Consider the following 26,471-nt stretch of genomic DNA (forward strand, 5'->3'; position numbering starts at 1 on the left):
ATTATTATCTCGTAGTTATTAGTGATTCGTATCTGACAACAATTTGTCACACGAGAAAGTTGGATCAACGAGTGAATACACATCAAAAACTAGCTGCTACAGGCGGCATTAAATCATTTAAACATATAAGGTGTCTTGGGAAGTGTTCTTCACCAGTCACAGTTAATGTTTTGTGGACGCGTGTGCAAACAAAACCATGTGACATTCTCAGGAATGTGCCCAAACTGACGCTGATTCCATGTCAAGACCATTAAAAGCACTGATTGCAAAACGTCACAGATTCACAACAAAACAGAGTCAGAGGTCCTATGCAATTCCGTAATGATAATCATTTGTGTAGCGTCACGTAGCTATCATGTTGTGTAAAAATCATTTTAATGACAAGTACCTTTCTGACTTTTTGGTGTTGTAATTTCATAAGGGTCGTGTACACTGCATTCGAAGCTCAGCAGTGAAGAATAGTTAGATGCAATGAACTGCCGCCTGTTTTCATGTTGTAGATTTTGCAGTATTAGTATACAGCAGACGCGTACTTGACATTCGACAAACTAGTTTTTGTTTTCCTGAATAAATTCCACGTCCGTGAGTTATTTCAGATTTATTTAATCCTATTTGTACAGAGATCTGGACTGATCTGAAAGTGTCAGTTTAACAGAATGCAAAACTGTATGTTTAAATGTCCAGTGAGTAGTACGTGGTGGACGTACCGCGAAATGAAATGAACTCCGAAGTGGTTTTCAGGGAGACTTGGGAAGCAGCGGTGCTTATCAGCGCCATAAAATATGCAGATAGCTAAATCGGATGCTGCGATAGGCCACCATCCGCCCCTTCCCGTACTTATCCCCCTATAATGGAGCTCGTCGTGGAACGGTGTTTGCCTTTACACTCGTGGAGAACGACGCTATTCAACCCAAAATACCCTACGAGATACCGACAGTAAAGCTTCAACTGAATTTTTTGTCGCATCTAAGGTTTGTTTCTGTCATTTCACTAACTCGAGTACAAAAAGTGGTATTTTTAGTCGTTAAGTTAATGGCTATAGTGTGGAAGACCCAAGACAGAGAACACTCAGTAAACACTTCCACACAAATACGCAGTGTTTTCTACAAAAGACTTCAGCTTTTACTCGAATAGGAAAGTGCCAACGTGGTTACCGATGGTTGTAAAAGTTCACGACTCTGTGACGAATACGGGAAGAGCAGAGTGACCGTTTCTCTAGCGAGCAATACATATTAAAGTAAAGGGATTGCTACCGCATGAAACATGCAGAAAAACGTTGTTAAGACTTTTCGCAGCTGCTACTGGAAATCAGCTAACACAAGAACATTTTTGAAAAACGTTTGAGTACTGGAATTAAGGCTGAAACAGGTCAGTTACTATATCTCAACGCAAGAATCTGATACGCATGGGAAGTGGTGACAGATCAACCACACATAAAAATCCATAACAGTGTAATCATTGTAAAGGGTGAGTCGGTGCTGATGTTACAGTTTTTCAGGCACGGTGGAGTAGGGTAAACGTATCATTTTGCGGTAAGCGACCCTGGTCCGGAACCGACCGATTTGAAAGTCTTAAGCGAAAACCGTTCTGGTATCTCTGGTAGTGTTTTTGTTCAGATTGTAGGGTTGTGTAGCGTACCGTGTACAAAGAATAAAAAGTATATAGGGTGAATCGTCTAAAACTTACACCGCTGATATTTCGGAAATGGGAAGTGCTACTGATGCGCGGTTCTGACAGAACGGATTGGTAGTTGGGGCTCTTATTGATAGCTAATAAATAGATTATAATAATACTTACAAAGTGTATTTTTTTAAATGGAACCATTCCTATTGAAACTAACAAATTAACACTTTGCCGTCCCCACGTTTGGTACAAATTTATTCGCTTGGCGCCGGCAGCGCTAATTCAGATTACGTGGCTTGTCGCCGGCCGCTTGTCAACTTTCCGTTGATGACAAGCTTCAAAACATTGACTTTTGAGTGCTTTAATTTTTCCGGAAATCCTGTCTTTTGCCGTATTGTTCCACAAACTCTAATTTTCTTTTCAAGTAACTTCTCTGCAAATTCTACACTGTTTGAATAAGTATACCTGTAGAGGTGATGCCACTTTGCATAAGAAAGTGTCAATAGTTCCATCACTGTTTTTGCTCAAGGCTGTCCAGCGCCCGAATATATCTTGAATGAGGAAATGTATCCCGAACTTGAATCACACAGCATCCGAATGAGTATGTCATATTTCGTAATTTTCGACGGATCGTAAACTTTAAAATTTAACCGTCCACTGGAGGGTATCATTCCTTCATCAATTAAGATCTTTTGACTTAGATTAAACGTTTCTTTAAATTTTTTGGAAAAATAATCAATTACGAATTGCATTTTGAAAAGCCGGTCGGCGTTATCCGGTTCATTATTGCTGTTGGTAAAATGTATAATTGATAATATTTGACTGAAACGGTTGCGGGACATCGTTTTGCGAAATATCGGTGTATCTGTCAACGGATTCGTTGACCAATAATCATCGATCCTTGCTTTTTTTACACTTCCCATAAGGATAGCAAGCCCAGACCATTATCTAAGTTCGGGTTCCGTAGCGTCGACAATATTGGCATTTTTAAACCAGTTTCCTTCTATTGAAATTTTGACTGTAGTAGTTGTTGGTTTCGGTACTTATATATTTAATCTTTGGGAAATATGTTTGGACCCGGAGATCCTTCAAATTTATTATTGGTCCTCGGTAAATCAAAATCTGACCACTTTGCACTGTCTTCTTCGTCTGATTCATTCCGAATCAGTTGGCAACCGCAGCGTTCGCCGAATTCTTCTTGGAGGTACTTCAATATCTTCCCACGATTCTACTTCACTTTCATTTTTTTGATATCCGATGTCTTCTTCCCAATCGGCCGAGTAGTCCAGAACGTCAGACAAGACGTCCGCGCATTCATCGTAAATAATCGTATCGTCTTTCTCGTCTCCCATGATGAAAGGGCACAAGCACTCACAAAAACAAAAAACTTGTTGACGTGTGCAGCTTATTGTTATCTAAAAAAAAAAACGACAGAATGCAAAAGATACTAAAGCGCTGTCGCCGGCTACTGCGCGATACTATGCTCATGACACCACTGTGGTGTCGCCGGCCACTAACAAGGAGAAGGCATCAAGACACGGCCAACTGTTTCGGCTCAAATTTGGCAGGTCGCTTGTGTACAACCTAAAACGAAGGAATCTAAGATATTTTGGGTCAACACCCTCGAAATTTTGAGAAAATCGCCCCTAAAGGTTATGACGAGTAATCGACTCAAAATTGGCGGCATCGATAGATAATTGTAAATAGACCATTTTCCATCATTAGGAGTAGGGTTCGAAAATGCATACTTTTCCAGAAATCGAGGTAAGAAACTTTTACAACTGCCGCTTCTGTACCCACATGGTAAACGCTTTTCGCCGACAGCATCGATAGCGCAACGGCCAAGGTAACTGGCTGGGACTTGGAGAACCCGGGTTCGAATCTCGGATGTTGTTCTTTTCGTTTGTATTTTTTCCATATTTCAATTAATAGGGATAGGAGGGTTAATAAGGTAAGTATTATTATCATTCCTTATTGATTTACTTACCTTATTAACCCTCCTATCCCTATCAACTGAGATATGGAAAAATACAAACGAAAAGAATAACATCCGCTGCGTTTCTTCGAGATTCGAACCCGGGTTTTCCGATTCCCAGCCAATTACCTTGGCTATTGCGCTATCGACGCTGTCGCCGAAAGCCGTTTACCGTGTGAGTACAGAAGCAACAGTTGTAAAAGTTTCTTTCCACGATTTCTGGAAAATTTTGCGTTTGCGGACACCATACCTGATGATGAAAAATGCTCTATTTACAATTATCTATCGATGCCACTAATTTTGAGTCGATTACTCGTCATAACCTTTAGGGGCGATTTTCTCAAAATTTCGGGGGTGTTGACACAAAATAACTTAGTCCTTCGTGTTAGGTTGTACACAAGCGATCTGCCAAATTTGAGCCGAATCGGTTGGCCCTGTCTGAGGCCTTCCCCTTGCGAGCGATGCTTTGCACACGACACCACTGTGGTGTCGCCAGCCGTTGACCGCTATTTCGCGCACGACACCACTGTGGCGTCGCCGGACGGCAGAGTGTTAAGGTAGAGTAAATTAGAACGTCAGTGGCGTTGGTTGCAGGATTCTAGTGCGGGTCGTTTACGAGATATCGTATTTTGAAAAGTTTCCACACCGATACTTGTGCAATACCTGTGACAGCACACACTAAAGAACAACACTAGCGCGTAAATTACTTACGAGGACCAGTGAAGAGACAATCGACCATCACAGGATGTGTTCAGAATGACCACCGACAGCGGCAATACACGCTTCCAGTCTGACATGGAACGAATGCTGCACACGTTATAGCAATTCAGCGGAAATGTTCGAGCAGGCTGTAGTAATACGTCGTTGCATATTATCGGGTGTAGACAGCCTCTTTCAGCTTTCCCCACAGAAAGAAGTCGACAAGAGTCAAATTCGAGAACGGTCTGGCCAAGGTACTGGTCCTCTGTATATAATGCAACGACGTCGAAGCAATTCGTGAAGACAGGCTGTACTACTACGTGCACTGTGGGTTGGACAGCCATCACGGTGGTGCCGCAGCTTCCTCCTAATCTGCAGACGAACGTCTTCCGTGGAAGATGATCTGTTAGGAGGCTGGGCGTTCAGCGATCCTACTATAAAAAAACGGGCCTATGAGCTGATGGTTCACTATCCCAGACCACACTTCTGCATTCTATGGACGCTGACGTTCCATCTGATGAAGCCAACGGGGATTGTCAATAGGCCAATAGTGCATGTTTCGGCGGTTTACCTGACCATGACTGGTAAATGTTGCTTCACCACTAAACAAGAAACGTGATATATCTGGTGTACCCTGTGTACAGAAATTAACACGTTTCTCACAATCGTTTCCATGCAGTTCTTGATGGATAGAAATTTGATAACGATGGCACCTATGTCGGTGGAGATGCATAGGACACTTGTCTGACACTTGCCGCTTCTTCATGAGATCAACTGCAACAGGATCAAGAACATTAATTTCCCCTTCTTCTACAGTCACTTTTCTCCTTATGTTACGTTGCCTAGGTGTTACACTACCACTTTCACGTAACCGGTTGCAGAAGTTAATAAGTAACTACCGAGATGGTTGACGTCTCTTGGGATATCTTGCCGCATACACCGTTCAAGAACGTTCTTCCTACACTCTCCTTACATATAGCGCACGTCGGCTTTTTCTGCATTGGTAGATCTATGGTGCACTCACGACCTACTGCTTGGACTGCCACACACTGATTAGCACGTAACAGAACACTCAAGGAACACGTAAGCACATTGTAAGCAAACATAACAACATCATACCTAGCAACTACGCAGGTTGAATGGTACAAACATGCGTCGGCGTGGATACTTTTATAAATACGATACCTCGTAAACGACTCGCACTAGAATCCTGCAACGTACATCACTGACATTATAATGTACGCAAATTTCAGATTTTTTAAATTTCAATAGACATTATTCCATTTAAAAGAGCATGTTTGCACAAAAAATATACTTTCTAAGTATTATTACAATCTCTTTATTTGCTAACAATACGAGCCGCTGACTACCAATCCATTCTGTGAAAATCGCACATCAATAGTACTTTCCATTTCCACAACATTTGCAATTCAAGTTTTAGGTGATTCACCCTGTATAATGGTATGATTGATTAAATACCTCCACTTCAACATTAATCTTTCAGTTTGTGATCCGTGCAGAGGACTTCATGAAAAAATAACCGCAGGTCCTCTCAAACATTATATAAATACCAATAGCTTTGCCGAGATGCGTGTTTTCTTAACAAATGTCTGCTCCACGGTGCGAGTACACGGTGCTACATAACATACTTTAAAGAACATTTTTAGCAGTCTAAAGAATGAGTGAGCGGTTATATAATGATCAGGGTTACTACGAATAAGAAATGAAAACACTGCAATAGTAAATTTCTTTACCTTGGAGTTACTCTTTTGAAAATAACGGACTATTTCAGCCTGTGCCATTTGTCGTGATAATATATCACTATATTCAGTGTGACAATAACATATAGTGAAGCAGTCGAAGAAAAGTAATTGCGTCCAATTCGCTCAATGGCTGACGAAAGAAGAAGTGCAGAAGTACAAGAAAAAGAATGAAAGTCGCCTAAAACAGATGATGGACGAAATTCCATCAGACTGTCTCTATGTAAGCGTTTACTCTCTCTGCTAATAACTAGAGCACTCAATATAAATATCAGCTGTACTTAATCAAAACGCTGTAGTAGGTAACTTTTAGAGGCCCAGACTGAGAAAAAGAGCCCAGTAATCATGGGCTCTAAAATGCATACCTTAGGGGCTGTTACCACCTGTTCATCTTCACTACTGTGAAACACATTTCTTCTACTGAACAAGTTCTCATAGCTCATATCCATTATAGAGCCCATGATTACTACACTTTTTACCTTGCTTTGGTCCCTGAAAGTCGTCTATCCTACAATCTTAGCAACAACAGTACCAGTACGTTCCACTGTCAGAGGTATTGGAATGGTTTCCGCTTATAACATTCGGCTCGGTCGCTTCTGGAGAAAATTCCCTTACTGATGTAAATCGATATATTTATCGTTCTCCATCATCCGTGAAAGTTTGTATCATCATCAGGGAATCATCCTGCATAAAGGTAAACACATCCATGTAGGTCAGTAAAAGTCTCCCGCTTCCTTCCTCGTAGCCGGCCAGAGTGGCCGAGCGGTTCTAGGCGCTACAGTCTGGAACCGCGCGACCGCTACACTCGCAGGTTCGAATCCTGCCTCGGGCATGGGTGTGTGTGATGTCCTTAGGTTAGTTAGGTTTAAGTAGTTCTAAGTTCTGGGGGACTGATGACCTCAGAAGTTAAGTCCCATAGTGCTCAGAGCCATTTTTTCCTTCCTCGTAACCCAACGCTTTATCAATTTTACTTTAGCAGAATGAAGTACAGAACATCAGTATCGATAATTTTCTAACAAATTATTGTTTGGGACTCATATATGGAGAACTAAATTACAAAGATTGGAGATGACATGTTGAAAAGAATGAAAAACACCGATAAGCTTAAATGTAAAAAAAATTCTGTATCTGGTAACAAGGTCAATTCTTCATAGCCGGCCTCTGTGACCTAGCGGTTCTAGGCGCTTCAGTCCGGAACCGCGCTGTTGCTACGGTCGCAGGTTCGAATCCTGCCTCGGGCATGGATGTGTGTCATGTCCTTAGGTTAGTTAGGTTTAGGTAGATCTAAGTCTAGGGGGCTGATGACCTCCGATGTGAAGTCCCATAGTGCTCAGAGCCAATTCTTCACACTGAAGCCAGTGACCAATTAACCCGGAAACAGCTCATTTTTGGAGCCATATTTACTGGAACCTTTTTTGCATCTATTATCGAATACTTTCACACGTGTATGTTTTACGCTATTAATTATGATATTCTCTGTACTCACATCGTAGCAACCATACGAGATACACGAAAGCATAAACAACAAGCTAAAGAGCCTATTACGCTGAACAGTAACACTTTTTACGCCCATAAAAAATAAAATTAAATGTGATTCATTAGTACGAACTTAAAAGTAACTAAATATTTTGTATAATTAGTAACTATTTAACCAAAGGTGACATAATGGGGATTAAATTGACAGAGTAGAGAAGTCCATGAGCCGCATCAGTTGAAATACCTACCTTTGTCGGCAACATTATACAAGGTGTTTATAAATGAATATCAGGGTTTTAACGCTTTATAATATTTATTACATTAAACTTACAGTTATAAATGATATGTCAAATAACAGAGCAACTCAAACAGTTTTACCAAGAACATTATAAATGTTCAATGTCAGCACCATTTGTCACACGGCACACATCAAATCTGTAGCCCAAGCGCTGGATAGGCCGCAAGGCGCCCACTGACAGGGCTTGCTTTGCATGGCCTCCACGTTCACTCGACCTAACACAATGCGATTTTTTCCTCTGGGGCTTCATCAAGGATCGTGTGTATGTTCCTCCGCTACCAGCAGACCTCCCTAAATTAAGAAATTGGATTGAAACAGCTGTTGCTACAATCGCCTAAGACACACTTATCAACGTTTGGGAAGAACTCAGCTATAGACTTGATGAGTACCATGTGACAAATGGTGCTCACTTGGACATTTATAAGGTTCTTGGTAAAACTGTTTGAGTTGCTCTTTCATTTGCCGTATCATTTGTAATTGTAAGTTTAATGTAATAAATATTATAAAGCGTTACATCCCCGATATTCGTTTATAAACACCCTGTATTTCGACGTTACAAGGCAGTAACATGGAAATCTAATCAAAAGCGAGTTTAATTTATGAAACGTGGCAGCTACATAAATAGGAATGCAGCAGTGCTGGAAAATCAATACGTACTATCATTATAATACATGTTTTATATGATATACTTGGTTGTTTTGAGTTGATTACTGTTGTCGTAATTAAAGTCTCCCGTAATTTAAATTTTATTATAATTATGAGATGACTTATTACACCAGCCTGAAGGTGAGATAATTTTTCGTAAGAATGGTATGAGACTGATTATTAATTTAAAAAATTGTGCACTATTAATGAAATAGTAAAAATATGTAATCTTGATATTACGTTTTTATTAATTCCAGACGAACAATCCATCGTATAACGTACTGTACTTAGATTTGCCCGCAGTAGACGGACCTGTGATCGTTTTTGCAGCGCAAAACTCGATTGTATCGGTTCCCACTTAGAGAATTCTCTCATGTGTACCCTCAGCACTTGTAAAGCATTTCAGTGTTACATCATAGTTTGGGTTTTCATTTCGTAGTTTTTCGGACTTTGCCGATTAGTTGAACTTGTAACGTTTCCAATAGTATTTAACGATCCTGTGTTATTATTTGTGACTTGATGAACGGTTGGGAACTGCATTTATTTGCAGTTGGTGGACCAGTCGGAAGTTGTACCTGTGTCTGCCACAGTGGGGTATAGAGCGGGTGCAGTTACAGAATTTGGCACGGAAGGCTATTCCAGCGACATAAAATTGTTGAGTTTGTTCGAAATCCAAACATAAATTAATTGCACAACTATTGCATATCAGGTTTGTAGAATTAAACTATTTTTTTCTGTTTATAGCCATATAATTGTCATTTCAGGTATTGTTGAGCAGCGACTTTCGCTTTGTTAAAATATGACAACCAAATATTTGTAAAGAAAGCTGTGAATTGCAACGTCTATTCTTGACTACTGAATCCCAATGATCTCATGTCTGTGTTTTAATCTGAGCTCTACGACCGAAGCAAAGGTTTCCGGAACATGCTAATACTGTGCTCAATTTTACCTGTATCATAGTGGCGAACCCTGTGTGAGTCACTCCCATCGCAGTGATATCACGGTAAATTTTTGACGGGATATTCGTGAGAAGATAATTGTGTTAAACAAGAAGCCGTTAATTGTATTCGTTTTTGAGTTACGAAATTATTATCAAGCACAGTTTTTCGTCACCAGTTGATAATGTACAGAGCTAGTAGCGATTGCACTGCCTTTGTCAGTTATAAACATTAAACACTTCGGCGAACATTGAAGTGCTCGTAGTATTTTCCACTGTACAATCATGTAACTCGCACCTTTTATGCACCCATAATATGATTTTTAAAATCGTTAATTTTTGTCGGTTCTGCGGACATACTCCCGACCGTGACCACAGACCATTCCCTGTTGTCTCTCGGATCTACGTATCTCCCTCTTCACCGAGCGAGGTGGCACAGTGGCTAGCACACTGGACTCGCATTCGGGAGGTCGACGGTTCAATCCCGCGTCCGGCCATCCTGAATTAGATTTTCCGTGATTTCCCTAAATCGCTCCAGGCAAATGCTGAGATGGTTCCTTTGAAAGGGGACAGCCGACTTCCTTCCCTAATCCGATGAGACCGATGACCTCGCTGTCTGGTATCCTCCCCCAAACAACCCAACCCAACCCTCCCCCTCTTCAGTTTCTCTATTACCGACGCCACCCTTGGACTACCACCCTGTCATTCCTTTGGTACGGTGTGTCCACCTGACTGCCATGCCGTCATCACGCGAACGCCAAGCAATTGTTCACAGTAACAAAATCCATATTTCTTCTATGACAGCCTGATGAATTGTGGATGAAGCCCGACCAACAGACATTACATGCATTGAGCGAAAATAATAGTGCATTGAGAATGGCTGGCTTCTAGCCGTAATCTAGATCTGCACAACAAAATTTAAAAAGGATGACTGATCGCTGCAATCTATAGTTTACAAGGCAATATAACAGTCGCTGAGTGCAACAGCTTTCTGGATGGAAGGCAACCTGATGAACACTATACGTTTTCAAACTATTCCTTTCCTTGTAGTACTTTTGGAACCAAAGAGTTAAATCAAACTGGCTCTGAGTCCAGGCTCAAATTCAAATTTAATATGTCTATTAAGATTATTAAAATGTGTGTTAATAAATATGTGAGGTGCCATCTGACGTGTTTAAATATATGGTCACCTTATATCGGATTTTATTTATGATTCAACGAACAGTTAGGACTTGTATTTACTCTTTGAACAATAAATTATTTTGAGTATCAGCGCTCAGGATGCAGAAATTTTACGGTATTGTTTTCACTATAAGGGGACTCACTAGTCAGTGGATGAACAAACATTTTTTAAGCACACTTGAGGCAGGACTTTGCTGATTATACCGAGATAGTGTCTAGTTCACGCTCAAAGTTTGCATTTGTGAATAATACCTGCGATATTTGTTGAAATAAGCAGTTCCTTTATTGCAACCATGTTAGCTACAATGATCTGTAGTAGCTTGTCCCATTATCACCCTAGCATTCATTTATTACGCATTTCCAGGATATGATGCAGTCATTTTGTGTACTGAACTACGGTTATATACGACCACCCTCCAACACAACGAATCGCTAAAAATCGTTTGTATGGTTGAATTTTAGCTAAATCGGCGATATTCGAGCCGTATTTTTAATACATTTTACCATATTCACAACAGCAGTCACGCCGTCCTCTTCTTCTATATACTTCACTTTTTTGTGGCAAATTTCGAGAAACAAAGCTCTGATGTTGACCATTCTCTGTGTGTGCAGGTGTCATGAGGTCGAGCTGAGCCGCTGGCAGGTGGACGGGTTCCGCTACACTGCTACTGTGCTGACAGATCGGTGAGTGCCCGGAGCATGCAGTATATGTTGAAAGGTTACTATAATGTTTGCATTGTGATTGATCAAATTTATGTACGCTAAATAAAATATCCAATGTTCAACTGAGTAGGTTAATGAAGCTGGATTCTACTGAGTAATAATTCGTACAATGCACAAATAAGGACACATCACTGACGGCAAATTATAAACATATTAATTCGACATTTGAACAAAGGTGACTTGAAAAAATGTACTTCCTGTGACCACCGGATCCACTGCTCGTCGAGTTCCCTTTTGAAACTGAAAATCACAGTTGATAAAAAGAAATTAGCTACTAGTGTAAGACATCGAGAGAGGAAAGGACAGTTACATAGCCAGATTGATAGTACCGCCTGTTATAGGCTTATGAAAGCCTGCAACAGATGGTAAGTGCGGAAAACAAGAATAAATTTGCAGGAAAAATTATTCATTATTGAACGAGATCTGTTTTAGTTTCCTGTGTTTAGTCATTTTATTTACTTATTTTATTTATTTATTTGTGGAGTCATAAATCTTCTTACTGGTTCGATGTGGTTCGCCACCAAGTCCCACTGTTTGTTGGATGAATTTCAATCTCTGTCATTCCCTGCAGTTTTTACCCACTACAGCTCCCTCTAGTACCAATGACGTTATTTCCTCATTTCTTATCCCATGTCCTATCATCCTGTTCCTTCGTCTTTTCCGTGTTTTTTTCCGTACTTTCCGTCTTTCACCGATTATGCAGAGAACCACCTCATTCTTTTCAGTCTGATAATTTTCAACGTTATTGTGTAGCACCGCATCTCAAACGTTTCGATTCTCTTCTATTCCGGTTATCCCATTTCCATGATTCACTATCATACAATGCTGCGCTCCAAACGCACATGTTCAAAACGTTCTTCTTCAAATACAGACCTAAGTTTACTATCAGTAGACTTCTCTATCACAGGATTGCCCTGTTAGCCTGGCTAGTCTGCTTTTTACGTTCCCCTTCTTTTGTCTGTCATGGGTTATTTTGCTTCCAAGGTAGCAGAATTCCTTAACTTCCTCGTGATCACCAATATTCATGATAAGCTTCTACCTATTCTCATTTCTGCTGCTTCCCTTTACTTTTGTCTTTAGCGGTTTACTCGCAAACTATATTCTGTACTCATTACATTGTTCATTCTATTCAACAGATACGATAATTCACTTCAACTTCATTGGAGACTACAAGGTCAACAGCAAATCTTATCGCTGACATACTTTCACTGCGAATTTTATTCACTCATCAATTTCTCTTTTATTTCCGCCAATATTTCTTGGATGTACAGATTAAACAGCAGGGGCGAAAGACTGTATCCCTGCATTGCACCTTTTTTTCGTCTTTAACGTTTTGTAAACAAGACTGTCATATAAGGTAGACTCGCTAGTTAATAATATACAAAATCCATAAAGAGAATGCGAAAGTCCACTAGTAATGGAGGTAACAGTGCACATTATTCAAGCAAGGAGATCAAGGAAATAATTGTAACGGGCATTTATATACACTCCTGGAAATTAAAATAAGAACACCGTGAATTCATTGTCCCAGGAAGGGGAAACTTTATTGACACATTCCTGGGGTCAGATACATCACATGATCACACTGACAGAACCACAGGCACATAGACACAGGCAACAGAGCATGCACAATGTCGGCACTAGTACAGTGTATATCCACCTTTCGCAGCAATGCAGGCTGCTATTCTCCCATGGAGACGATCGTAGAGATGCTGGATGTAGTCCTGTGGAACGGCTTGCCATGCCATTTCCACCTGGCGCCTCAGTTGGACCAGCGTTCGTGCTGGACGTGCAGACCGCGTGAGACGACGCTTCATCCAGTCCCAAACATGCTCAATGGGGGACAGATCCGGAGATCTTGCTGGCCAGGGTAGTTGACTTACACCTTCTAAAGCACGTTGGGTGGCACGGGATACATGCGGACGTGCATTGTCCTGTTGGAACAGCAAGTTCCCTTGCCGGTCTAGGAATGGTAGAACGATGGGTTCGATGACGGTTTGGATGTACCGTGCACTATTCAATGTCCCCTCGACGATCACCAGTGGTGTACGGCCAGTGTAGGAGATCGCTCCCCACACCATGATGCCGGGTGTTGGCCCTGTGTGCCTCGGTCGTATGCAGTCCTGATTGTGGCGCTCACCTGCACGGCGCCAAACACGCATACGACCATCATTGGCACCAAGGCAGAAGCGACTCTCATCGCTGAAGACGACACGTCTCCATTCGTCCCTCCATTCACGCCTGTCGCGACACCACTGGAGGCGGGCTGCACGATGTTGGGGCGTGAGCGGAAGACGGCCTAACGGTGTGCGGGACCGTAGCCCAGCTTCATGGAGACGGTTGCGATTGGTCCTCGCCGATACCCCAGGAGCAACAGTGTCCCTAATTTGCTGGGAAGTGGCGGTGCGGTCCCCTACGGCACTGCGTAGGATCCTACGGTCTTGGCGTGCATCCGTGCGTCGCTGCGGTCCGGTCCCAGGTCGACGGGCACGTGCACCTTCCGCCGACCATTGGCGACAACATCGATGTACTGTGGAGACCTCACGCCCCACGAGTTGACCAATTCGGGGGTACGTCCACCCGGCCTCCCGCATGCCCACTATACGCCCTCGCTCAAAGTCCATCAACTGCACATACGGTTCACGTCCACGCTGTCGCGGCATGCTACCAGTGTTAAAGACTGCGATGGAGCTCCGTATGCCACGGCAAACTGGCTGACACTGACGGCGGCGGTGCACAAATGCTGCGCAGCTAGCGCCATTCGACGGCCAACACCGCGGTTCCTGGTGTGTCCGCTGTGCCGTGCGTGTGATCATTGCTTGTACAGCCCTCTCGCAGTGTCCGGAGCAAGTATGGTGGGTCTGACACACAGGTGTCAATGTGTTCTTTTTTCCATTTCCAGGAGTGTATTTACGGACTTCGTCCCACAGAGAAAGATGATTATCCAATATTTTAATAACACCACGGTAATGCTCAACAGAAAAATTTAACAATTAACTTGCTTTCAGCTGAGAGGGGCTACGTAAGCATGAGGGAGTAACGGATGACAAAGACTGTGAGAATGTCCTCGCCCACTTTGTTCCGAAACTCAAACCATTCGCAAAGCACTGAATTCCGATTCACACGAACCGTTCATAAAATGAATCAATTGACTACGTATGAAAGAGACATTCAAAGCAGAGTGAAGGTAACGTTGAAAATTATGAAAGCAGTACCTCTCCTATACCCAATAGCATCGTGTGATCTCTCTCATGAAAGTTTCGTTGTGCAACTTTCCATCTGCCCCCTACCACGAAATACTATCAGCTTCGCTAAATGCTAAATCAAAATGCACCTTCTCAAACTTTCCCTGCCAAAGCAATGACTCGTTGTCCCTTCAGGGAACTCAGTGATATATTACTGTCTCTCTGCCGTGTGTCAGTCCAAAGAATAGATCGCAAAGTTTTCAACCGATTCACACAGGCGCACATCTTTGGACATGTAGTCGCCTATGTCAACTTGAGTTAAGCAATTAAAGGAGACAAAATAGAAACCAAATTTCATTTGAGATGAAGATTGCTGTCTGCTGAACAAGTTTCTCCATCCTCTTCTTTCCTACTACTCACAAAGTCCTTGTTAGTGTTGTTAAATCCTAATCCGAATTCTGTATTAAGTTCAGAATCACAGATACACAAAACCAGTACACAAATCCTTTATTTTTTGCTATAATCTGCTGCATATTAACCACTCTCCAGAAAACTGCACCGGCTGAAAATCTGCTAAACTGCAGGTGATAATGGTATTCGAATAAAAACAACTGCGTCGTACAACTCCAAAAGATTATCTATTCCTACATTTTAGTCCTGGCAATCATACATACATTTTTGGTGAAGAAATGGCTTGTTTTCTATAATGCAAGCGCATGTTTGTTTTTACACAGAAGCAGGCTCACAGTCCAACCAGGAATATATCTTTTGTTTCTTATTTCTTCAATTTTCCCAATTGTCTGGCAAGAAGTATGAAATTCGAGAGAGCTGCCCCACCTACTGAAACAGCAAAACAGTAGCAAAGTGCAGACACGTCACTGAAGCAAATCTAGACTCACCCCCCACCCCACCCCACCCCACCCTTCCCCACCTATCACTGAGACCCTGATCTCACATGAATATGCTGTCCATTTCACTCAAGAAATCTTACTTTCCGCTTTGAGTTATTCTACTGTGAACCTTTGCAACAACAACAGTTTCAAATAACGCCACGCACCCTTGTTTCCCCCCGCCCCAGCCACCATCCCTAAAAAGCTCTATAAAAGGTAGATGGTTGCCATAGCAGACGGCGATTTCGTTTGAGGTTAGTCACAGTTTACCACAAGAAGTACACAGTGGTGTGGTTACAAGAGGTATGCCTCTATGTATCAGAGCTGGAAATATGCCAGTTTCCTTTAACTTTCGAGATAAAAGGTCAAATTATATTACGTAGACAAATAAGGAATAAAACCGTAGCATAGATGTCACAGTGATTGCACTTCTTAACTTTCTGGGTAGGTCCAGCACACTTCATTTTAATCTTAGAGATGATGTGTTTATTGTAATGGATAAATGCGAAATGGAAGGAAGGAAAGACAGCGACTCAGACTGAAGCAGCCAGGTAGCCCAAAGAATACTTCTTATGTTACTGGGAATCTATATCCTGTAAGTGCTATTGACCAAGCGATGTGGTGCAGTGGTGGAATACTAGAATCGTATTCAGTAGGACCGCAGACACCCAGATTTAGTTTTATCCGGGATTTCCCTAAATTGCTTAAACTACACGATCGTATGGTTCCTTTGAGAACTCCGCAGCCTTGACGAACCCATGCTTGTGATCAGTCACCAAAGATCTCGCCGTCGAAAGGACGTGAAACACAAACCTTTCTCTCTTTTCTGTATATACTTTTACTGTAGCATGCAACGGTTTCAAAAATATTAGTTATTTCCGTAATATGGATCCTCTGGAACTATATCTTTAATGGTTTTGTTTCCTCACTATTAGCCCCACATACTGTATCGTAGCTTTCAATCTATTCTCGTTAGACAATGTGTCTATAGAATGAAATTTTCACTCTACAGCGGAGTGTGCGCTGGTATGAAACTACCTGGCAGATTAAAACGGTGTGCCGGACCGAGACTCGAACTCGGGACCTCTGCCTTTCGCGGGCAAGTGCTCTACCAACTGAGCTACCAAAGCACGCCTCACACCCCGTCCTCACAGCTTTAATACCGCCAGTACCTCGTCTCCTATCTTCCAAACTTCACAGAAGCTCTCCTGCGAACCTTGCAGAACTAGCACTCCTGGAAGAAAGGATATTGCGGAGAGATGGCTTAGCCACAGCCTGGGGGATGTTTCTAGAATGAAATTTTCACTCTACAGCGGAGTGTGCGCTGATATGAAACTTCCTGGCAGATTAAAACGGTGTGCCGGACCGAGACTCGAACTCGGGACCTTTGCCTTCCGCGGTCGAAGGTCCCGAGTTCGAGTCTCGGTCCGGCACACCGTTTTAATCTGCCAGGAAGTTTCAATGTGTCTATACTATAGACAATGTGTCTAATAGTATATTTTAAATACGACAGTATGCCATCTTAGTCATTGTATAACATTAAAACATTTGATAATGGCAACTTAAAGCCGAAATTATGATCATGTAAATGTAACACTGCAAAAAAAAAAGAAAAAATATGACTGTGACCCCACATTATGAAAAATTAATTTCTGAAAGTGTTTCGCGTAACAACCTCGAAGACAAAATAAGAGAAATTAGGGCTCTATTGTAAGCTTATAGACCGTAGTTTTTCCCTCGCTTCATTTGTGAGTGGAACAGGAAAGTGAATGATACGGTACTCAAGGCCAAACACTATATGGTGTCTTACGGGTGGTTGGTTGGTTGGTTGGTTTGGGGAAGGAGACCAGACAGCGTGGTCATCGGTCTCATCGGATTAGGGAAGGATGGGGAAGGAAGTCGGCCGTGCCCTTTCAGAGGAACCATCCCGGCATTTGCCTGGAGTGATTTAGGGAAATCACGGAAAACCTAAATCAGGATGGCCGGATGCGGGATTGAACCGTCGTCCTCCCGAATGCGAGTCCAGTGTCTAACCACTGCGCCACCTCGCTCGGTTTACGGGTGGTGTATGTAAGGAGAATGTATGTATCTAAAACAAAGAACAGGTCTATACGTGGAGAGGCGCTGAATGAAACGCGTTTGGCTATCAAGAGGACAATGATGGAAGCCGTCAATGACTACTGTAACGTAAAGCTGTCGAAAGACTCTTCACAAAACCCATAGAAAAGACCTGTTAGTTGCACTAAACTTAGTTCAGTCAGACACGAAAGAGACAGGAACTGAAACTGAGAGTAGCAAAGCAAACGCAGAAAAGCTTAATTCTTTTTTCAAATGCACCGTTACGAAGAAAACCCCACGAGTACTGCCCCAATGTAATTCTCGTATCACATAAATAATGAGTGAAATAGATATTAGTGTCAGTGGCATTGAGAAGCAGCTGAAATCGTTAAACTGAACAAACACCCAGGGCCCGATGGAATCCCTATCAGATTCTATACCCAATCTGCGACTGAGTTACTCCCTCTGTTTACTGTAATCTACCAGAGATCGCTCGAACACAGAACCGTGGTCGGTAGCTGAAATGAAACCACACGTCACACTCGTTTAAAACAAGGGCAGCAGAAGTGATCCACAAAACAATCATCAATATCCTAAAACGATGCTCTGAGTCTAAACGTAATCAAGTATCTCAAACAGAATGAGGTCCTCCGTGCCAGCCAGCATGGATTTCTAAAACATGAATCATGTGAAATCCAGCTCACACTTTTCTCACATGACGCATTGAAAGCCATAAATCAAGACAGTCAGGCAGATGCAGTATTTCTCGTTTTCTGAAAATAATTTGATTCAATATTACACTTACGCTTGTTATCAAAAGAACGATTGTATGGCGTATCAAAGAGAAATTTGTGACTGGACTGAGAATTTTTGGTAGGGAGCATGCAGCAAGTTAACCTCGATGGAGACTCATTAACAGATGTAGAAGTAACTTCAGGTGTGCCTCAAGAAAGTGTTTTGGGTCCCTGGAAGTTTTATATTAATGACGTTGTGGACAATATTAATACTAACCTCAGAATTTTCACAGAGGATACAGTTATCTATAATGAAGTGCAGTCTGAAAGAAGCTGCAAAAATATTCAGTTAGATCTTGATAAGATTCCAAAGTGGTCCAAAGTTTAACAGCCTGCCTTAAACGTTCATTAGAGTAACTTCGTGCACTTTACAATGAGGAAAAACGTAGTACCCTCTGATATACATCAGCGAGCCACAATTGGAATCGTAAACATTCAGATACCTGTGTGTAACACTTAGCAGGGACCTGAAGTGGAACGATCACACAGACTCAGTTATGGGTAAAGCAAGTAGCACACTTCGGTTTATTGGTAGAAATTGGACAAAGACAATGTCTGCAAAAGAGACTGCTTACAAATCACTCGTCCAACCCTTCCTAGAATATTGCTCAAGCGTGTGCGATCCATATCAAGTAGAACTAACAGGGGATATTAAATGTACACGGAGAACGGCAGCACGAATTGTCACGTATTTGTTAGACCCTCGGGAGAGTGTTACAGAGATGTTGAAAGAAGACAGAAGTAAACCAATCCCAAAAAATCTACTTATCATGTTTCACGGACTGACTTTAAATAATAAATCTAGAATATACTACGGATTCCTACATATCACAGCAGTTAAACGGCATTCTTCCCGCGCTCCATATGTGAATCAAAGAGGAAAAGCCCTAATAACTGGTACGATAGGACTTACTCTCTGCATTGCACTCCACTGTGGTTTGCAGAGTGTGGGTGTAGTGTAGACGTAGATACATATCTTCCCTACGAAAGTGGATTTCAACCGGAGTCAAATTTTTCTTCCTTTACGACGAACATCAGTTGTCAATTGCTGAAATACAATATGGTTTTTAATACTATATTTAGTATGTGTTTATTCGTGAACGTGTGAAAGCATTTGTTCAATGTGAGACCTGAGTCGCTGAAAGTGTTACCTGGCTGAATTCCCGGAAGTTATTTGAACATTTGTTCAATGTTTCCGTGAGTTCTAATTTGGTTGCTCTGGTTGCTCTGAAGAGTGCATCGCTCTTCACAAGGAAGTACTGGTGCTGAGCGGTATAAATGTACAGAACACAGATCTCTCCTGAATTACTGCAGTCTGCCTAATCAAATGAGTCTGGCTACTTTTTTAAGAGTTCTCTCGGAATCACTGGCGAGAACCTGGGTGCAAAGCTAATTTAAAACGTAACTACTCTAACAAAATTCACTCGCTGTGAATAATATGCTAGACTGAGCAACGTAATTGCTGCGCCGCTCCGAAAGGGAATACTTTAATTGTGCAATTCTGCCGAGTATTTCGGGCTACGGACTTCCATTTGCCGCGCAACGTCACACAGTTCTTATTATGTTGTTATAAAGCTCACAATAATTACTTTCTGCCACTCTCTTTCGTAGTTTATCTTTTGACCCTTAGCTGTGGATGGAAGACCTGTATCATAAAACGTCATCTTTCGAAATCAAAAAAATATTTCTCCTAAATTGAACTTCGTATCTATCCTCAACGCAACTTCCTTCTTTTTTATTAAAGTGTTGCTACTTAGTATAAACATCTAGTGAATAAAACACGTCTATGATAATAATAAAAGTAAAAACAGCCAGAGATAACTTAGTGCGGAACAGAAAACTTAAAACTACGCAATTATCTCGGGAACTGGAAAAGAAGCGTAATAGGTAGAACAATTGTCCTATGGCATCTGACATCAAGGGGTGACTCAGAATTTAAGAGAGGCACAAAACGACATCTTAGTTCTATCCTAAAATGTAGCAATTCAATTTTCTTCGGTAACAGAAGGAACACGAATCGTGTTCGCATCAAAATGTGCCCCTTTCACCATTTTTCATAACCGACAGATGAGTCAACATTAAGGTACAAATTGCCAGTAACAGTACATTCCCCGTGCCACATTACGGTAATCTATGACTGATCACAAAACAATCTTTAGCGATGTATCGAGAGAGACGGTGACTTCGTGACATAGTTTTTCTTTCAGGCGACAATGGAAATGATGCAAAAGTTGACTCCTACTTCAGCAGAAAAATCAAATGTCATTTGAGAACGCAACTACAAATTCCTATGTGGGTTAATTAGTTAATTTAGTCATTTTTCTACACTCGCATCTCACGCCACATATTTAACTACGTTGTTCTGGCGATTGTTCCGAGCAGATATTTTGAATAACTATTTCGTCCGTAATGGACTGCATTGTGTGCGCTGCTACTTAGTCAAGTATTACGAAGTGGATTCGCATTTCGTGAATCTGTATTGAAGTCACCTGTTTGCGGCACATGAAAATTTGCGCCGGACCGGGGCTCGAACCAGGATTTCCCGCTTATTGCGAGCGATCGCACTAACCACTTCGGCTATCCTAGTGCGCCTCCAGGAGTGACCCAGACTTCAGCTTCCGCTCGCACACTTCGTGATTCCCGCGTTCTGGAGGCGTGTTCGGATAGCCGAAATTTTTAAGGCGATCACTCGCGATAGTTGGCAAATCCGGAGTCGAGTCCCGAGCCGGCATAAATTTTCCAGGTGCCAATCCAAATTCGCGAAATGCGAATTCATTTCATAGTACTTTGCTGTAATCATCATAGCAGTGTCGGCTCCTTCATATTTGCACTCATGTCTGAACGACATTGTGATTTGAAGATACAGAAACTGTATAAACACAAATATTGTAACCATCAATAATATTACAGCAAAAATCTTGAACAAATAGCTTTGGTCATCGACACCGATTTAGTACAACCACTACGCACTTCACTTCTGATTTCATCGTCATCAGGTGATAAGTTACGTTCATTACAATCTTTTTGTGATTACTGAACTGCACATCAAGTGACAGCAAACATGTATATACACATTAGAAGAATATTGAATAGACAGAAAAACGAGGACACTCATACAACTGACCCTTATAGACACCAAATCCAAAATAAAATTTATGAGAGAAATCTCAGACCCATTCGAGATGCATACAGGGGTCAGACAAAGAGATGGTCTCTCACCACTTTTATTTAACACTGTCTTGGTCAAAATTATCAAACAATGCGAAGGAAAAGTAAAATGAATTCAGTAAGGAAGAACTTTTGCAAACAAGACGATTATAAAATGCTTGGCATCTGCAGATGGCATTGCACTACCCAGCAACAATAGATAAGAAGCAATGTAATGCTTACATGAACTCTCTGACAAAACAGGTCTACAGATATCGTATCAGAAAACGCAATACAAAGAAAGAAAGAACAACGAAACCAAGCCATGTACAGAAAATACGGAAAGGTTAACAGAGTGGAAAAATTCAAATACCTCGGGGAATGTATACAGATAGAAGGATTAAACAAGGCATCCAACATACAAAGAACAGAAAAGCTTCAGAAACTGTACTGACATGGGCGCACTATAATAAAAGAAGTATTTCAAGACAGGCTGAACTCAGCCACTATAGTAGAGTTGTGCTCCCAGAAGCACTCTACGCATCAGACCACAATATGAGCGTCAGGCATCACAAAGACAGAAAAAATAGAACGTAAAACCCTCAGAATATTTTTTGGAGTAGTACACAGAAATGTCATATGGATGAAGATATCAATCAAAGAATTACATGAACGCCGACTAAAGTGATATTGACACATGCACAGAATGAACAACAACAGACTCACCAACAGGATTTTTGATGCAGTAAACAGTGGAATCAAAAAGCCAACTTCATTCAAGAAATAGAAGAATACTTAAAGCAATAAATGAGAGAGACAGATTCAGAAACAAAATTGTGAAAACGAAATCTGAAATTAATAAAAACGAAGGAAACAAGCAAAATTTGGGCAGAGCAAAGGAAACAGGAACACAGCCAAAGAATGAAGAGGTTTTGGGAAGAGAAAACGAAGAGAAAAAAAAGGAAAAAATGAATAGTCATATGACATTCAAGAAACCACCATCCTGGAGGCAAAAATGTGCAATAATAATAATAATAATAATAATATATGTGTATGTGTGCGCGGCACAGTTTTATTTATTTTAATATTGTATTTCTATGTCAGTCACCACTGTAAGATGACATATGACCTCGAGAACGAATTTCTAATTTTGCAGCGCACAGTGCGCGCTGTTTTGAAATTTCCTGGCGGATTAAAACTTTGTGCCGTTCGGAGATTCCCTTTGCGGGCAATTTTCTTTCCAGTCAGCTACAAAGGCAGGATTTACGATCCGCTGTTACAGTTTCGCGGCATCTCTCATCTGCGCTCCAAACTTCAGAGAAGCTCCCAGGGGCACCTTAACGGGATTCGCATCCCTGCAAGAATGTTGAGAGCGCATCGTGCGGAAGTTACGGTTACGGATTCGAGTCGAGTTGCAGCACACAATGTACTCTGTCGTTAGGTTTCGATATGCAAAAATTTTTTGTGCATTTATAACAGTATCGTATTGAGTGCGACTTTCCATTTTATGATATTGTCGTGCTCATCGAAACGGGTAGTCGGTGTAAAACAGTCGTGACAGACGAAAAATTCTTGCTTCGAACATCCTGAAATCGTGTGTGATGTCAGGCTTAAGAAGTCTATATACATCTTACACTGCTGTTTCCTGGGAGAAAAAGTCCTGGAGCTTGTTCAGATCATGTCACAAAACAGTCCAAATACTGGCGCCGCTTTTATTTTCTCAAGATTAGTCAGTTTCCATAGATTTTCAATCGACAACTTTCCGGTGTAATACTGATTCCTGGTTTACATTTATAACTCATCAATCACACAGTCTTTAGGAATGTGGGCACCACTATGTCCCCAGTCCTTCCCCACCGCAACCAGTAACCCGGCCTCCTGCGCCGAAGTGGAAGCGGCCACTGAGTGTAACCACCCCGGCCGTGTCGTCTTGGCACGCCACGGTCGCTGACCCAGTAACCCGCCCACCATGGCACGTGTAGCTCCGCGTCGCTTAACGCCCTCATTTAGTAACCTCAACGCGTCCCCACTCGTTCATTCATCTACTGCCATTTCGTAACACCAGAGCCAGCGCGTGCGGTAGCCACGTGTGTGCCTGGGGAGGGAGCAGGAATTCGTGTCAATCGTCTCTCCTCGTAATGGATCCTAGTTTTTGGTAATCTATAATTGCAAGGACGAACTTAAATAGCCTTAATATAAATTTGCTTGCCTAACTGGGTGTTAAGAGCAAATTTGATAATAATAATACTATTCAAAGAATTCGCAGATGTGCAGCGGATCGTCCAAGATGGTTCATAATTCGTCGTACGGGCTACCCGTCTTTCTGAAAGAATGCGCTGCAAGAGCAGTAGTTCTACGTGAATGAAACCAACAAGGGTGAGGGGGTGCTAACATATCCAGAGAAAAGCAAGCGCGATGAGGCAACGGCTGTGAAACACGTATATGTTTACTGTCTCTGCTAACGTGCTCAAGGTTTTTTACAAGCAAGCAAGCAAGCGCGATGAGGCAACGGCTGTGAAACACGTATATGTTTACTGTCTCTGCTAACGTGCTCAAGGTTTTTTACTAGCGTGTGGCACCCTGAATATAGGACATATTCACAACATAGGGAAACATGAAAATAAACCTTGTAGTGTGCATTTATCACGAGCTGTTGGCTTGCCTGTATTGTTCTTGTTCCGCCTGATACGAAACAAGTGAGGCTGAATTACGAAAGGAAAATGGACATCACATATAACTGGAGGAAGAAGCATAGTAAATGAGTGTAAAACACACACGTACCGACCGAAGACATTTATCACTTGGCCGTGAAATACTGGGGGATAGATCATGGTTACGACAAGAGCAACCAAAAATAAAAGAAATTATATCAGCGAATTACATGAAGCTGCATCAAAGTATTGTATTTCAAAACAAGTGGTGTTTAGCTATGCCCAGCGTATAGGCCGGAAGACAAGACAATGTCTTGCGCTATCACGGCGAAATAAAGTACATGAACTATAAATTTCGCAAAAGATCCATGATCAGCCGGTACGGTAGTGCAGAGTGGCATCCGGCACGGTAGCTCAGCGTGTTCGGTCAGAGGGTTAGGTACTATCTGTAACAAAAAAACTGAGTGAATGGATCAACGAAGAGCCTAAATGGGTGTCATCGGACGTCCACCTCGATCCAATTCAACGAACAATATAGAATAGGGCAAAAAAAAAAATAAAGCTTGGTCAGAGGGTTGGCTGCCCTCTGTAAAAAAAGAAAAAAAAACTGAGTGAAAGGCTAAACGATGAACTTGAACGGGTGTCTTGTGACGTCGTCTGTGACCAAACGGATCGATCGAAAACGGAGAAAATGATCAATTTTTAAAAAAATGAAGTGTCCATATAATTTGGGTGTTTGTTGTGATACATGAACAGAGAGGAATTTAGCCTAGGAAACGATGATGCACACGGATCGCGAGCAAAATCGATTAGTTTTCTCTTCAGTACGTGCCTATTTGACTCTATATGCTAGAGAATTTTGACGCCGTCAGAAACGGGAACAGAATGCAGAATGTGTTCCGCTAGACCAAGAAGAAGCAACAGCTGAATGAGGCCACAGCGTAGCACTCTCTCTTCAGCAGACAGTGTTCAGTGTGCCCATGCTCAGGGAGGAAGAAACTAACAACTGCAGTCTATTACAACATGTGGGTGTGACAGTTGAAATGGACCACTTTCAACGGTGATTAGATAAAGAAGTGAGAGGTGTCTACACAAAAGCCTATATCCCTTCTTAGGCCAACTTCTAACAGAATCTAAATAGATTCTGTCGGTACAGTACGCGAATACTGTAGTTTACAACCAGAACCAAAAACTAGGTTTTGAACTATCATCGAATGATAATGAGACATGACTTACTTAATTAGCCATTGCAAACTATTCCTTTTGATCTTTGCAACGATGCTCTATGTTCATGGTGGTCAAACACAGCCGAAAGCGCAACTTACTATCAGCATTTAGTGAATGCTGAAGATTCCCCGTAACAGCATAGATTTCCTGTTCTACCTAATGGTACCATTTCCTCGTCGGATGGCTTAAAAATCAAATGGCTCTGAGCACTACGTGGCTTAACTTCTGAGGTCATCAGTCGCCTAGAACTTAGAACTAATTAAACCTAACTAACCTAAGGACAGCACACACATCCATGCCCGAGGCAGGATTCGAACCTGCGACCGTAGCGGTGCTCGGCTCCAGACTGTAGCGCCTAGAACCGCACGGCCACTCCGGCCGGATGATTAATTATACTTCTTGATGTAGGAAATCGTTAGAGATATGCAATCTCTCCTTGAGACATAATTATTTTATCTAATATTTTGCTGCTTTTGCTTTTTTTAAAAAATTTAGTCTTTTGACTGATTTGACGTTGCCCGCCACGAATTTCTTTTAGATATACAGAACCACATTTCGGTGGTTGTTCTGTTGGTTTGTGGTTTTGATACAGAATTGAAGCGTCATTTTTGTGGAGATAAGGGAACAGCGACCGAGAGATATCCGTTATCACTCCGAATTTTATTATTCAATTGTTTTAACCGTAGCCATACATAAAGCTGTCCTTAGGTTGGTGTAGAATTTTTCAGAGTAAATTATCACATAGCAGTATATAGGTAACACTGCAGACACTTGACAAAGACATTACAGTATTGGCGCTTTACACTGAAGTGGATCAACCCAGTAATCGAATTTCTGAGAACTTTTAATTGTTTTCCATTCTTTCACTTTGTTTAGAGTGAATCGACCAAACAGATGATCACTCTTCTGGCAATGAAGAAAGGAAGTATTGGTTTGAATATTTCGTAGACACCGAGATCATTAGAGACCAAACATGAGCTCTTATTGGGACTTGATACCGGCCACAGCCACTTTATGGGAACCAACCGGGCAGTCACCTGAAGTGGTTTAGAGTAACCGCGGAAAACCTAAATCAAAGTTGGAAACAATTATTTAAACCTCTCTCCTAGTAAAAGATTGTTCCAGTGTCTTACTGAGTACAGCGTTTGTTTCTTGTTACTCCGTCTACACAGCCCGTATATTACACCAAAACAAAGAAATA

At 41.7% G+C, this 26,471-nt stretch overlaps 1 protein-coding gene across 1 annotated transcript in view; it reads left to right on the forward strand.

The window, feature by feature from the left end:
• The window catches only part of LOC126456012 (ubiquitin-conjugating enzyme E2Q-like protein CG4502), a 650,936-nt gene that overhangs the window by 370,186 nt on the left and 254,279 nt on the right, over positions 1-26,471 (forward strand). The window contains exon 3 of the mRNA XM_050091767.1: positions 11,208-11,279. The gene's annotated coding sequence lies outside the window, so the exon portion shown is untranslated. The remainder of the gene's footprint in view (positions 1-11,207; positions 11,280-26,471) is intronic.

The sequence above is a fragment of the Schistocerca serialis genome, chromosome 2 (assembly GCF_023864345.2).
Source record: "Schistocerca serialis cubense isolate TAMUIC-IGC-003099 chromosome 2, iqSchSeri2.2, whole genome shotgun sequence".
In the NCBI taxonomy this organism is placed as follows: domain Eukaryota; kingdom Metazoa; phylum Arthropoda; class Insecta; order Orthoptera; family Acrididae; genus Schistocerca; species Schistocerca serialis.